Here is a 12,554-nt window from a genome sequence, read left to right as displayed (position 1 = left end):
AGCCTACATGACCTGTATTCACATCTTCACCTGTGGAGGAGGTGCTTAGGGCATTGTTTTGAGCCTATGTAACCTGGTGTCACCTCCTCACCTGTGGAGGAGGGCTTTGAGGGTATTTTCCTCTGTGGCTGATCTGTCTTGGGCCTATGTAACCTGTGGTCACTTCCTCACCTGTGGAGAAGGGGCTTGAGGCATAGCCCTACATGACTGGTCTGTCTCAAAACTCTCTACAGGAAACTTGGGTGTAGTTATGTGAGGCCCAGATATTCTGGGATACCGGTAATACATCTGCTGTCCCTTTTAGAATTAGACCTATCTTCTCCAGGAATCAGGGTACCTTTCATTGCAATTCCCCCTTTTACTTCTTTAAAGGAGAGGTGTTATTTGTAGTGAAAATTTTGGGTGGGATTGAAGTATCAAAACAAAAGACTAAATAGGCTAGAGGGGGTAGTGCAACTTAGCTAGAGTGGTAACAAGGGATGAGGGTGGGGTTGGGAGGTCAAAGGATCATTGAATGAAGTAATTGCTCCATGGGTTGTACTGCTTGAGGGCATTAACATTGGTTTTAAACAACCTTAGATGTGAAAACATGTGCACTTCAACAGATGTATAAAGTACAAGGAAATGATATAAAAAAAGCCAAAAAAACTACAACACAACAATTACTTGTCCCTATCTGAGAGAATTCAAAAGTATGGAAAAAGACAAAATGTCTCAGAAATTATTTGGAGTCTTCATATTGAAAAGAACTAACAATCACACTGAGGAGCCAAACAAATTTGCGTAAATTAAGGGAATCTATTCAAGAGCGAGACAAGGCAGTCTTCAAAGTGAATGAAACAGTTAATAAATTGGAAGGCAAAGCTAAGATTGTGGAGTGAAAAAAAGTAAGGAGATTAAAACCTTGAAAAATTATCATATGAAAGTTTTTGAAATTAAGGGAATGTGCAGCCAATCAAAAATTACAACAGATGTTAATATTAAAAAACAATACCAGGAAGAAGAATGAATTCCTTTGATGGAGGATACAGTTAAATAAATAAAATAAACAGACATGTATAAGGAAAAAATTCAGTAGCACGAACGATATTTGTAAGAACTCCAGGATATATTCAGGAAGCCAAATGTAAGAATTCACAGTGCAGATGAAGCAGAGGTAAAATTGGAAGAAAAAGTTCAACTAATTAGAGAGATTACACCAAATTACCGAAAGAAGTAGGATTCCAAATACAAGAGATATGTAGAACACAAAAAGTCATGAGTATGCAGGAGCACAATCAGGATGTCAAATATTAAAAACAAAGAATCAATACTAAAAGAAACATCCAAAACACTAATTCACATAAAAAGTCAGAAATAGCAGAATTACCCCAGACCCTTTGTTAGCAACCACAAAGACTGGAGAGATAGATGTGGAATGCAATATTTGATGCTCTGAAAGTGAGCAACTGTGAACCAAGAATGATATACCCTGCTAAGTTATCTTTCAAAATGAATGGAAAAATAAAAGTATTTCAAGAAAGTACAATCTGACGCACCTCATGATGAACAAGCCGGCACTGCAGAAAGTTCTTAGTAGAATGCTTTACAGGAAGAAAGATGAAAGTTAGCTTCACTGTGATAAACAAGCTCGATAAGGGAAAAACAATCATGCCCAACACAGCAGCTTATCAAACTCTCAGGACCAATATGGAAACAAGAAAATAAATAAACAATGTTGTACATAATTTTACTAAACACATCTTCTGGGGTACTTGGCCTGTGCCCCAATCTCTTCTGGTTCCCTGGTTCCCATTTTCAATCTGGTTTAGGCCAGGATCAAATGCAACCATCCCCCAATCTGGGATTATGTTTTCAATTCTGTATATTTAGTGCTATTTTTTGGCCTTTGTGAGCAGAATGTGAACAAACATCATGTAATCTTAGAAGTCCTGTGGGTTAGCTGTGTTGATTCATGAGGAGAGACATGAGGGTCTGGCATGGCTGGGTAGTGAAATTTTGACCCGTTTCTGCCCCTGGAACATCACTGACCCATTGATCCACATAATCCGCATGTATGCTTATGACTGCTATAGATCTGAAATTGATCTACTGCCTGTACTACTTTTCTTACAATCTCTCTTTCTAGGGAATATACTTCCCCCATTACTCAGAGCAAATCACTCCATAATAAATGAAACTGATGTCCTTCTCAGTGATGAGGAATGGAGGTGGTCATGAGGCTTTGGATAGCAAGGAAGAGTCCTTGTTTTTGGCTTTTAGGGCCACGGGAAAGGATCTAGACAACATAACCACAAAGGCCAAAAAAGCCTTCATGATCCTTTGTAGACATGGCCTTGAATATCATGAGGAGAGACATGTACTCTCCTGTCCAATGCCTGCTGCATTAATTAGCCAGGATGAACTTGAGGACATCAAGGATAGAAAGTTAAAGTGGTCTCAAAAAGAAAAGGCATGGATATAAAAGAAGAATCTATAAAATACAAGCAAATGATAGATTTATATTATAGAAGGAAGACTTTTATATATCTAGAAAAATAATATTTGAAGGAGAGGCATTAGGCTATTGAATCGCTAGGATGATGAAATAAAGAATGGAGAATTAAAAGATGAAATACAAGATACAAAAAGTTAGTAGTTTGTTCCCCTAGTTACTTGTAGGACTGGATGTGAGAATGCCTAGAAAGATATTAGAGAGAGCTGGCTGCTTTACATGCATAAAATTAAAAACTTCATAAAAATCATTTCAACCGTAGTAGTGTGTGTGTGATCTTTCTGTTCTTCTATGAAAACTGTTACTAAGGACTGCTCTCTACTGTACTAGGAATCCACCAGTGCTCTGCCCACGTACCCATGAAGAACAAGCTGTGGAAAACCTATAAGGAAATATGCTTTTGCTTTGTGTTTAGTTTCTGTTCCAAGAAAAGAGGGGTTGGGATTAATGATCTGGAATTCATAGGATTTATGTAAATTTAAGGATTTTAAAAATAACTATTAACAATAATCAAAGTCTTGAAGGTGTAGCTTTAGTAAATAAAAGATTGTGTTCAGGCCCTTTTGTGGGGAGAAAGAAAGAATGAAAGGAGAGAAGAAAATAGAATGAGAAAATTGGGGAAGGCAAAAGCATGAGTGGTGAGGAAGGAAGAATGATGAGAATCCTTGGGTAAACAGAGAGCACTTGCACTAATAGGGAACCAGCGTTACTTTTATTTTTGGCTGTCTGGTCCCTTCATCTAAATTTGTCAACTTAGCCTTTGTGTCATCCATTCCAGGGTCTTTGGCTTCTTGTAGACCCTTTCTCCTGCCTGATGAGGATGTATATGATGGTATTTGAGTCTCATGGAGACAATTTCAGAAATTCTTTTCCAAGATATGTAATATACTCATATATAAACATTTTAACATTGACAACCCCCTAGAAAAAGGACGTAAGCATTAGTGCAGGTCTTATTGCCCATTCTACCCTGGAAGGTTCAGGGCTGCAAATGGCACTCAACATTCTGGGATTGGTTTCTCTTTCTTGAGTTGCTGCAACTTTGTGCTAAGATCTTATCTTACTGTTTGGACATACCTTGACATTTTTACTTTTCAAACATTTCAAAATAATAAGATGTTTTACTCATAAAACGAATGTGATTGTTTTGGGTGTAGATTTCTTTAATGCAATCAGTCATCCACTTAAGATTTTTTTCCATATATTCAGTCACACTGATGCTAACAAGCCACTGCATAAAGTTGACCAAATTCAGGAAAATCTTATTCTCTTTAAGTTCTAAACCATCAATGCTGATACAATGAACAAAGAGTGCATTGTATTTTAACATTTCTGAATGCAAGAAAAAAATGCCCTAACCTTGCCGGCTGTGCCTTTCAGCATCCACTGCCCACTGTGCCTTCTTCCAAGATCATCAGCATCTAAGAGAGTTGAATAAACTTCTCCATGCTTAGAGTTTATGATTTCTACATGTTGCCCTCCAGTTGAACCAGCACCATTTGCTGAAAATGCTATCTTTTTTCCATTGGATGGTTTTGGCTCCTTTGTCAAAAATCAAGTGACCATAGGTGTGTGGGTTCATTTCTGGGTCTTCAATTCTATTCCATTGGTCTATCTGTCTGTCTCTGTACCAATACCATGCAGTTTTTATCACTATTGCTCTGTAATACTGCTTGAGTTCAGGGATAGTGATTCCCCCTGAAGTCCTTTTATTGTTGAGGATAGTTTTAGCTATCCTGGGTTTTTTGTTATTCCAGATGAATTTGCAAATTGTTCTCTCTAACTCTTTGAAGAATTGGATTGGTATTTTGATGGGGATTGCATTGAATCTGTAGATGGCTTTTGGTAAAATGGCCATTTTTACTATATTAATCCTGCCAATCCATGAGCATGGGAGATCTTTCCATCTTCTGAGGTCTTCTTCAAATTCTTTCCTCAGTGTCTTGAAGTTCTTATTGTACAGATCTTTTACTTGCTTGGTTAAAGTCAAACCGAGGTACTTTATATTATTTGGGTCTATTATGAAGGGTGTCGTTTCCCCAATTTCTTTCTCGGCTCATTTCTCTTTTGTATAGAGGAAGGCAACTGATTTATTTGAGTTAATTTTATACCCAGCCACTTTGCTGAAGTTGTTTATCAGCTTTAGTAGTTCTCTGGTGGAACTTTTGGGATCACTTAAATATACTATCATATCATCTGCAAATAGTGATATTTTGACCTCTTCTTTTCTGATCTGTATCCCCTTAATCTCCTTTTGTTGTCTGATTGCTCTGGCTAGAACTTCAAGAACTATATTGAATAAATAGGGAGAGAGTGGGCAGCCTTGTCTAGTCCCTGATTTTAGTGGGATTGCTTCAAGTTTCTCTCCATTTAGTTTAATGTTAGCAACTGGTTTGCTGTATATGGCTTTTACTATGTTTAGGTATGGGCCTTGAATTCCAATTCTTTCCAGGACTTTTATCATGAAGGGGTGTTGAATTTTGTCAAATGCTTTCTCAGCATCTAATGAAATGATCATGTGGTTCTGTTCTTTCAGTTTGTTTATATAATGGATCACGTTGATGGTTTTCTGTATATTAAACCATCCCTGCATGTCTGGGATGAAGCCTACTTGATCATGGTGGATGATTGTTTTGATGTGCTCTTGAATTCGGTTTGCCAGAATTTTATTGAGTATTTTTGCGTCGATATTCATAGGGGAAATTGGTCTGAAGTTCTCTTTCTTTGTTGTGTCTTTGTGTGGCTTAGGTATAAGAGTAATTGTGGCTTCGTAGAAGGTATTCGGTAGTGATCCATCTGTTTCAATTTTGTGGAATAGTTTGGATAATATTGGTATGAGGTCTTCTATGAAGGTTTGATAGAATTCTGCACTAAACCCGTCTGGACCTGGGCTCTTTTTGGTTGGGAGACCTTTAATGACTGCTTCTATTTCCTTAGGAGTTATGGGGTTGTTTAACTGGTTTATCTGTTCCTGATTTAACTTCGATACCTGGTATCTGTCTAGGAAATTGTCCATTTCCTGAAGATTTTCAAGTTTTGTTGAATATAGGTTTTTATAGTAAGATCTGATGATATTTTGAATTTCCTCTGAATCTGTAGTTATGTCTCCCTTTTCATTTCTGATTTTGTTAATTTGGACGCACTCTCTGTGTCCTCTCGTTAGTCTGGCTAAGGGTTTATCTATCTTGTTGATTTTCTCAAAGAACCAACTTTTGGTTCTGTTGATTCTTTCTATGGTCCTTTTTGTTTCTACTTGGTTGATTTCAGCTCTAAGTTTGATTGTTTCCTGCCTTCTACTCCTCCTGGGTGTATTTGCTTCTTTTTGTTCTAGAGCTTTTAGGTGTGCTGTCAAGCTGCTGACATATGCTCTTTCCTGTTTCTTTCTGCAGGCAGTCTGCGCTATGAGTTTTCCTCTTAGCACAGCTTTCATTGTGTCCCATAAGTTTGGGTATGTTGTACCTTCATTTTCATTAAATTCTAAAAAGTTTTTAATTTCTTTCTTTATTTCTTCTTTGACCAGGTTATCATTGAGTAGAGCATTGTTCAATTTCCACGTATATGTGGGCATTCTTCCCTTATTGTTATTGAAGACCAGTTTTAGGCCGTGGTGGTCCGATAGCACGCATGGGATTATTTCTATCTTTTTGTACCTGTTGAGGCCCATTTTTTGACCAATTATATGGTCAATTTTGGAGAAAGTACCATGACGAGCTGAGAAGAAGGTATGTCCTTTTGCTTTAGGATAGAATGTTCTATAAATATCCGTTAAGTCCATTTGGCTCATGACTTCTCTTAGTCTGTCGACATCACTGTTTAATTTCTCTTTCCATGATCTGTCCATTGATGAGAGTGGGGTGTTGAAATCTCCCACTATTATTGTGTGAGGTGCAATGTGTGTTTTGAGCTTTAGTAAGGTTTCTTTTACGTATGTAGGTGCCCTTGTATTTGGGGCATAGGTATTTAGGATTGAGAGTTCATCTTGGTGGATTTTTCCTTTGATGAATATGAAGTGTCCTTCCTTATCTTTTTTGATGACTTTTAGTTGAAAATTGATTTTATTTGATATTAGAATGGCTACTCCAGCTTGTTTCTTCTGACCATTTGCTTGGAAAGTTGTTTTCCAGCCTTTCACTCTGAGGTAGTGTCTGTCTTTGTCTCTGAGGTGTGTTTCCTGTAGGCAGCAAAATGCAGGGTCTTCGTTGCGTATCCAGTTTGTTAATCTATGTCTTTTTATTGGGGAGTTGAGGCCATTGATGTTGAGAGATATTAAGGAATAGTGATTATTGCTTCCCGTTATATTCATATTTGGATGTGAGGTTATGTTTGTGTGCTTTCATTCTCTTTGTTTTGTTGCCAAGACGATTAGTTTCTTGCTTCTTCTAGGGTATAGCTTGCCTCCTTATGTTGGGCTTTACCATTTATTATCCTTTGTAGTGCTGGATTTGTAGAAAGACATTGTGTAAATTTGGTTTTGTCATGGAATATCTTGGTTTCTCCATCTATGTTAATTGAGAGTTTTGCAGGATACAGTAACCTGGGCTGGCATTTGTGTTCTCTTAGGGTCTGTATGACATCAGTCCAGGATCTTCTGGCCTTCATAGTTTCTGGCGAGAAGTCTGGTGTGATTCTGATAGGTCTGCCTTTATATGTTACTTGACCTTTTTCCCTTACTGCTTTTAATATTCTTTCTTTATTTTGTGCGTTTGGTGTTTTGACAATTATGTAACGGGAGGTGTTTCTTTTCTGGTCCAATCTATTTGGAGTTCTGTAGGCTTCTTGTATGTCTACGGGTATCTCTTTTTTTAGGTTAGGGAAGTTTTCTTCTATGATTTTGTTGAAGATATTTACTGGTCCTTTGAGCTGGGAGTCTTCACTCTCTTCTATACCTATTATCCTTAGGTTTGATCTTCTCATTGAGTCCTGGATTTCCTGTATGTTTTGGACCAGTAGCTTTTTCCGCTTTACATTATCTTTGACAGTTGAGTCAATGATTTCTATGGAATCTTCTGCTCCTGAGATTCTCTCTTCCATCTCTTGTATTCTGTTGGTGAAGCTTGTATCTACAGCTCCTTGTCTCTTCTTTTGGTTTTCTATATCCAGGGTTGTTTCCATGTGTTCTTTCTTGATTGCTTCTATTTCCATTTTTAATTCCTTCAACTGTTTGATTGTGTTTTCCTGGAATTCTTTCAGGGATTTTTGCGATTCTTTCAGGGATTTTTGTGATTCCTCTCTGTAGGCTTCTACTTGTTTATTAATGTTTTCCTGTGTTTCCCTAAGGGAGTTCTTCACGTCTTTCTTGAAATCCTCCAGCATCATGATCAAATATGATTTTGAAACTAGATCTTGCTTTTCTGGTGTGTTTGGATATTCCATGTTTGCTTTGTTGGGAGAATTGGGCTCTGATGATGCCATGTAGTCTTGGTTTCTGTTGCTTGGGTTCCTGCGCTTGCCTCTCGCCATCAGATTATCTCTAGTGTTACTTTGTTCTGCTATTTCTGACAGTGGCTAGACTGTCCTATAAGCCTGTGTGTCAGGAGTGCTGTAGACCTGTTTTCCTCTCTTTCAGTCAGTTATGGGGACAGAGTGTTCTGCTTTCTGGCGTGTAGTTTTTCCTCTCTACAGGTCTTCAGCTGTTCCTGTGGGCCTGTGTCTTGAGTTCACCAAGCAGCTTTCTTGCGTCAGAAAAGTTGGTCTTACCTGTGGTCCCGAGGCTCAAGTTCGCTCGTGGGGTGCTGCCCACGGGCTCTCTGCAGCGGCAGCAACCGGGAAGATATGCGCCACCCCTTCCGGAAGCTTCAGTGCACCAGGGTTCCAGATGGCCTTTGGTGTTTTCCTCTGGCGTCCGAGATGTGTGTGCGGAGTGCAGTCTCTTCTGGTTTCCCAGGTGTGTCTGCCTCTCTGAAGGTTTAGCTCTTCCTCCCACGGGATTTGGGTGCAGAGAACTGTTTCTCCGGTCTGTTTCCTTCAGGTTCTGGCGGTGTCTCAGGCAGGGGTCCTGCTGCTCCTGGGCTCTCCCCCACGGGAGCCCAGCTCCCTTATACAGTTTCCTCTTGGGCCAGGGATGTGGGCAGAGGTGGGCAGTGTTGGTGGTCTCTTCTGCTCTGCAGCCTCAGGAGTGCCCACCTGACCAGGCGGTTGGGTCTCTCTCTCACTGGGTCTGGGAGCAGAGAGCTGCTGCAGGCCGGGATCCGCGGGTCAAAAAGCAAAATCTTATTCTGTCCTGATCTCCATGATCTCCAATCTCACACTGAAAGGTCATTTTCACACCAAGAGGTACAAAACTCTTTCTTGTCTTTGTTTTTTCTTGTTCACAACTCATTTTCCCAGGACATATCATCAGGGGCTATGATAGTAGACATTTTTCTTGGTTGATAAATCTTAATAAAATTGATGGTTGAAAGCTTAACGTTACCACTCTTCTCACTCTCCAATCTCCTGAGAGTGACCTTCCCTCCTATATTCATAGTGTCTTTTATTATTATACACACACACACACACACACACACACACACACACACAGAGAGAGAGAGAGAGAGAGAGAGAGAGAGAGAGAGAGAGAGAGAGAGAGACTCCAAATGTCCCATACATGATTCAATTTAGTATTGTCATACACATTCAGGGCCGATTCTAATTTTAGATAATTCTTTAATAAACAAATTTATTCTGTTGTATATGTGTTGGTTCTGGCAATTTGACTAAGGTGGTAAAGGATGAAGAACAGAAACACTGGGCTGGGGCAGTCACTGCTTACTCTGTAGAGCAATGTGAAGTGCACGAGAAAATCCAGAACCTCAGAGCTTCTATGATGTACTGTACAGGGGGAGGAATTAGCTTACCTCAGTCCAGGAAGAGGAAGCTGTAATTGCTAGTTTTCATACATGCTGGCTCTGTTCGAAACATGAATAATTGCACATGCTGTAAACATTCACACTTGCACCAGAAGATTTTGTCAATTCTGGGCCTGACCCATATGGCCATGCCATGCAGGTGATTCAAAGTACTCAGCATTTCCTTGGTATCCCACATAAGTTATTCTTCATGATTCTGTCAGAGACCTGTCCATCATATTAACAATCACCCAGTGCTCCACCCAGAGAGTTTGTCCTTCATGGAATTCTTTCCAAAATGTCACTTCTGACCTTCCTGCCCAGTATCTATTACTATAGGGGTATGGTGCGGAGGTCATGTCTCTTAGAGAGTGCCTTTTCTCCACAAGGTGCACTACCCATTCTGATAGAAATGTGGGTGACTGGTACACGGTCCAGCTTCAAGATTTGAGCACATGATTTCCCATGTCAATAACCATCTATGCTTCTATGCTGCTTATGCTGCCGGAGTGGTCTCTCAAGTGATGCTCAAGATTGCTCAACTGTCAGCTCATGCAGTGAATCATGCTGTAGTAATGATAGTATCAAGATACCAGCACCAGTGCTTCAGGGTCTCCTCATTGCTGTTCTCCTCTTGTGGCTGGCTTAGAACATGCAAGGTTCTGATAAGCATCCAGAAGACAACATCAACGAAAAGATCGAGTCAATTTTAAAGTCACCAAGGCCAGGAGCCCATTTGTCTTCAAAAACTTTGACAATCCCTGCAAGCTTCCCTTCTAAAGAATGTTGTCAATTCTGTAGTATGTTTTTCACTGTGCAAGCATTTGTTACCAAAAGCAGAGGAAAAATTGATACACAATTTTAAAGTGCTTTTAAACCATGGTGCCAGTCTTCAGCCACAGGAAAAAGGTAGTCTTGACTTCAGCCTTCCACTTGAGAGAATGAGAGTTTTTGTGAGCTGCTTTCAGAGACCTTTTTGTAATTTTATGTTCAATGGTATCAAAAACATTGTAGCTTCATATTATTTTTCAAAAAGTAGCTTCAGATATCTTTCAAAATTGATAGTTTCAGGAAATTTTTACCATTTAAAATTTTATATAGACACATACATTCATACATATATATTCATATGTATGTATGTTGGATATATATATATATATATATATATATATATATATATATATATATATGATTTTTAAATTTACATATCAATTGTCATTCCCTTTCCTGGTTTCCCATCCATAAACCATCTATCCCATATCTTTCACTTTCTTCTCTTAGGGTGTTACCCCTCTCCAGACATCCTACTTTCCACCTCTCTTTCCTGATATTCCCCTACACTGGGACTCTAGACTTGTCAGGACCAACGGATTCTCCTTCCTTTGGTGCCTGACAAGACCATTCTTTGCTATATATGCAGATGGGGCCACATCTGTCAATATGTAGTCTTTGAGTACTGGTTTAGTCTCTGGGAGCTCTGGAGTTGATAGTTTCAAAAACATGTTCCTAGTTTAAATTTTAAACTTTGATTTATATGGTTGTTTATTGGTGCATATATGCACCACATGTGTGCCTGATGCACTTGGAGGTTCAAAGAGGTTATCAGAGCATTTGAAACTGGAGTTACAGCCAGTTATGAGCTTCCTCAAGGGTGCTGGGAATTAAAACTGGGTCCTCTGAAGAGCAGCCAGTGTTGTTCACTGTTAAGCCATCTCTTCAGTCATGACAATAAAGTTTCACTAGATATTTTAAAGTACTTTTTCAGTACCATTACATATGGTAGTGGATATTTATGCTCCATTCATGTCTTGTGAGTCACTAGTGATGCTCTGTTCCATTATGGTGGTGCAGATGAGGTGATTCTGTGTAAATGTGACAAATGGTAGTGACTGACTGGTAGAAAGACATGGCATTGTCCTCTGTAGCATGGCAGTCTGATTGTTAACAAGTCTGTAAATTTTCAGGAAAGCGAAGATAGTATAACCATATCCTCCTTAAGACTTTACTATAGCCTTTAAATTGTCTATGTGTAAATGTAACTAATTGAATAAATTATAATAGTAGCTACATAAATTTCAAAAACTAAAAGGAAATGTCTGCAAAAAAAATGACACCGAGTTCAGTTTCTTGTTGCCTACCAACTGCTAAGCATGTCTTCCACAATTACTTGTGCTTAGCATCCCTTATGAACTTCATTGGAGGAAACTAATTTTTTTCTTTGCGTATGAGTGTCAATTGCAGAACTTCCTGGCTAGCAGTGAGAGCACATGTCAATTTCTATCTCCCAACTTGGGGATTTTATCTGGAATAACTTGATTCAGACACTGTGCCTATAGCCAAAGTTTCTGTGAATTCGTATGTGCATCCATCCAATTGTGACTGGAAGACGTTCCTTCCTTGGAGTCATCCAACATCTCTCGCTCTTATAATCTTCTCAGTCTTAAAAACTTTTTTCTCTATTTTTATCTCTATTTCACTATATCATGCTTGTAAGTACTGTCCCAATTCTAGTTTCTTTGCTTGTTCAATTCAATATATCAAACAAAATATTCAAATCTTGGACAACATATGAATGAAAACATGAATCACTTACTTTATGGACATGGGTAATATATAGTGTATATGGTTTCCAGTTCCAGGCAGACACAGGTTACATAATTTGCTTTACCACTGAGTCATATTTATTTTTCTACTTGTAACAATTTTTCATACAGTTTTTATGCTTTCTTGGAAATCTGGGATTATTCCTTCCTCTTTATACTGTTTATAGAGCATGAATTACATACTGTTAATAAAGTTGTATGTGTAAATGACTACAATAAGGTATAGAGTCCTTTGAGAATATGTTTGTAGCACTGTAGCTTGGACAAAACAAAATGTTATTTATTTATTTATTTATTTATTTATTTATTTGTGAATTTTCATAGGCAAGACTTTATCCTAGGTAAGTGTGGTCAAAAGTCCATGTTAAAATTGATAAAGGTTCTAATAGATCTTGGTCATATTGCTAATAGTTATGTTTTCATGCTGCCTTATAAATATTTATGTTTATACCCAGTATATTGTCTGAGCCTTGATCACAGAAGATCATATTTGCTGTGTGTAAAGATTGATACATACATTCATGAGTGTTCAGACTGTTGAGATTGACAGAGAACTCAGGCACAGATAAGTAATGGTATCAATCTCTCACCCAGAAATCAAGGGCCATCATAAAACAGGGAAAAGAACTG

Source organism: Rattus norvegicus, chromosome 6 (assembly GCF_021556685.1).
Source record: "Rattus norvegicus strain SHRSP/BbbUtx chromosome 6, alternate assembly SHRSP_T2T, whole genome shotgun sequence".
Taxonomy (NCBI): domain Eukaryota; kingdom Metazoa; phylum Chordata; class Mammalia; order Rodentia; family Muridae; genus Rattus; species Rattus norvegicus.
The sequence above is the reverse complement of the archived record's forward strand: the minus strand, read 5'-3'. Positions refer to the sequence as shown.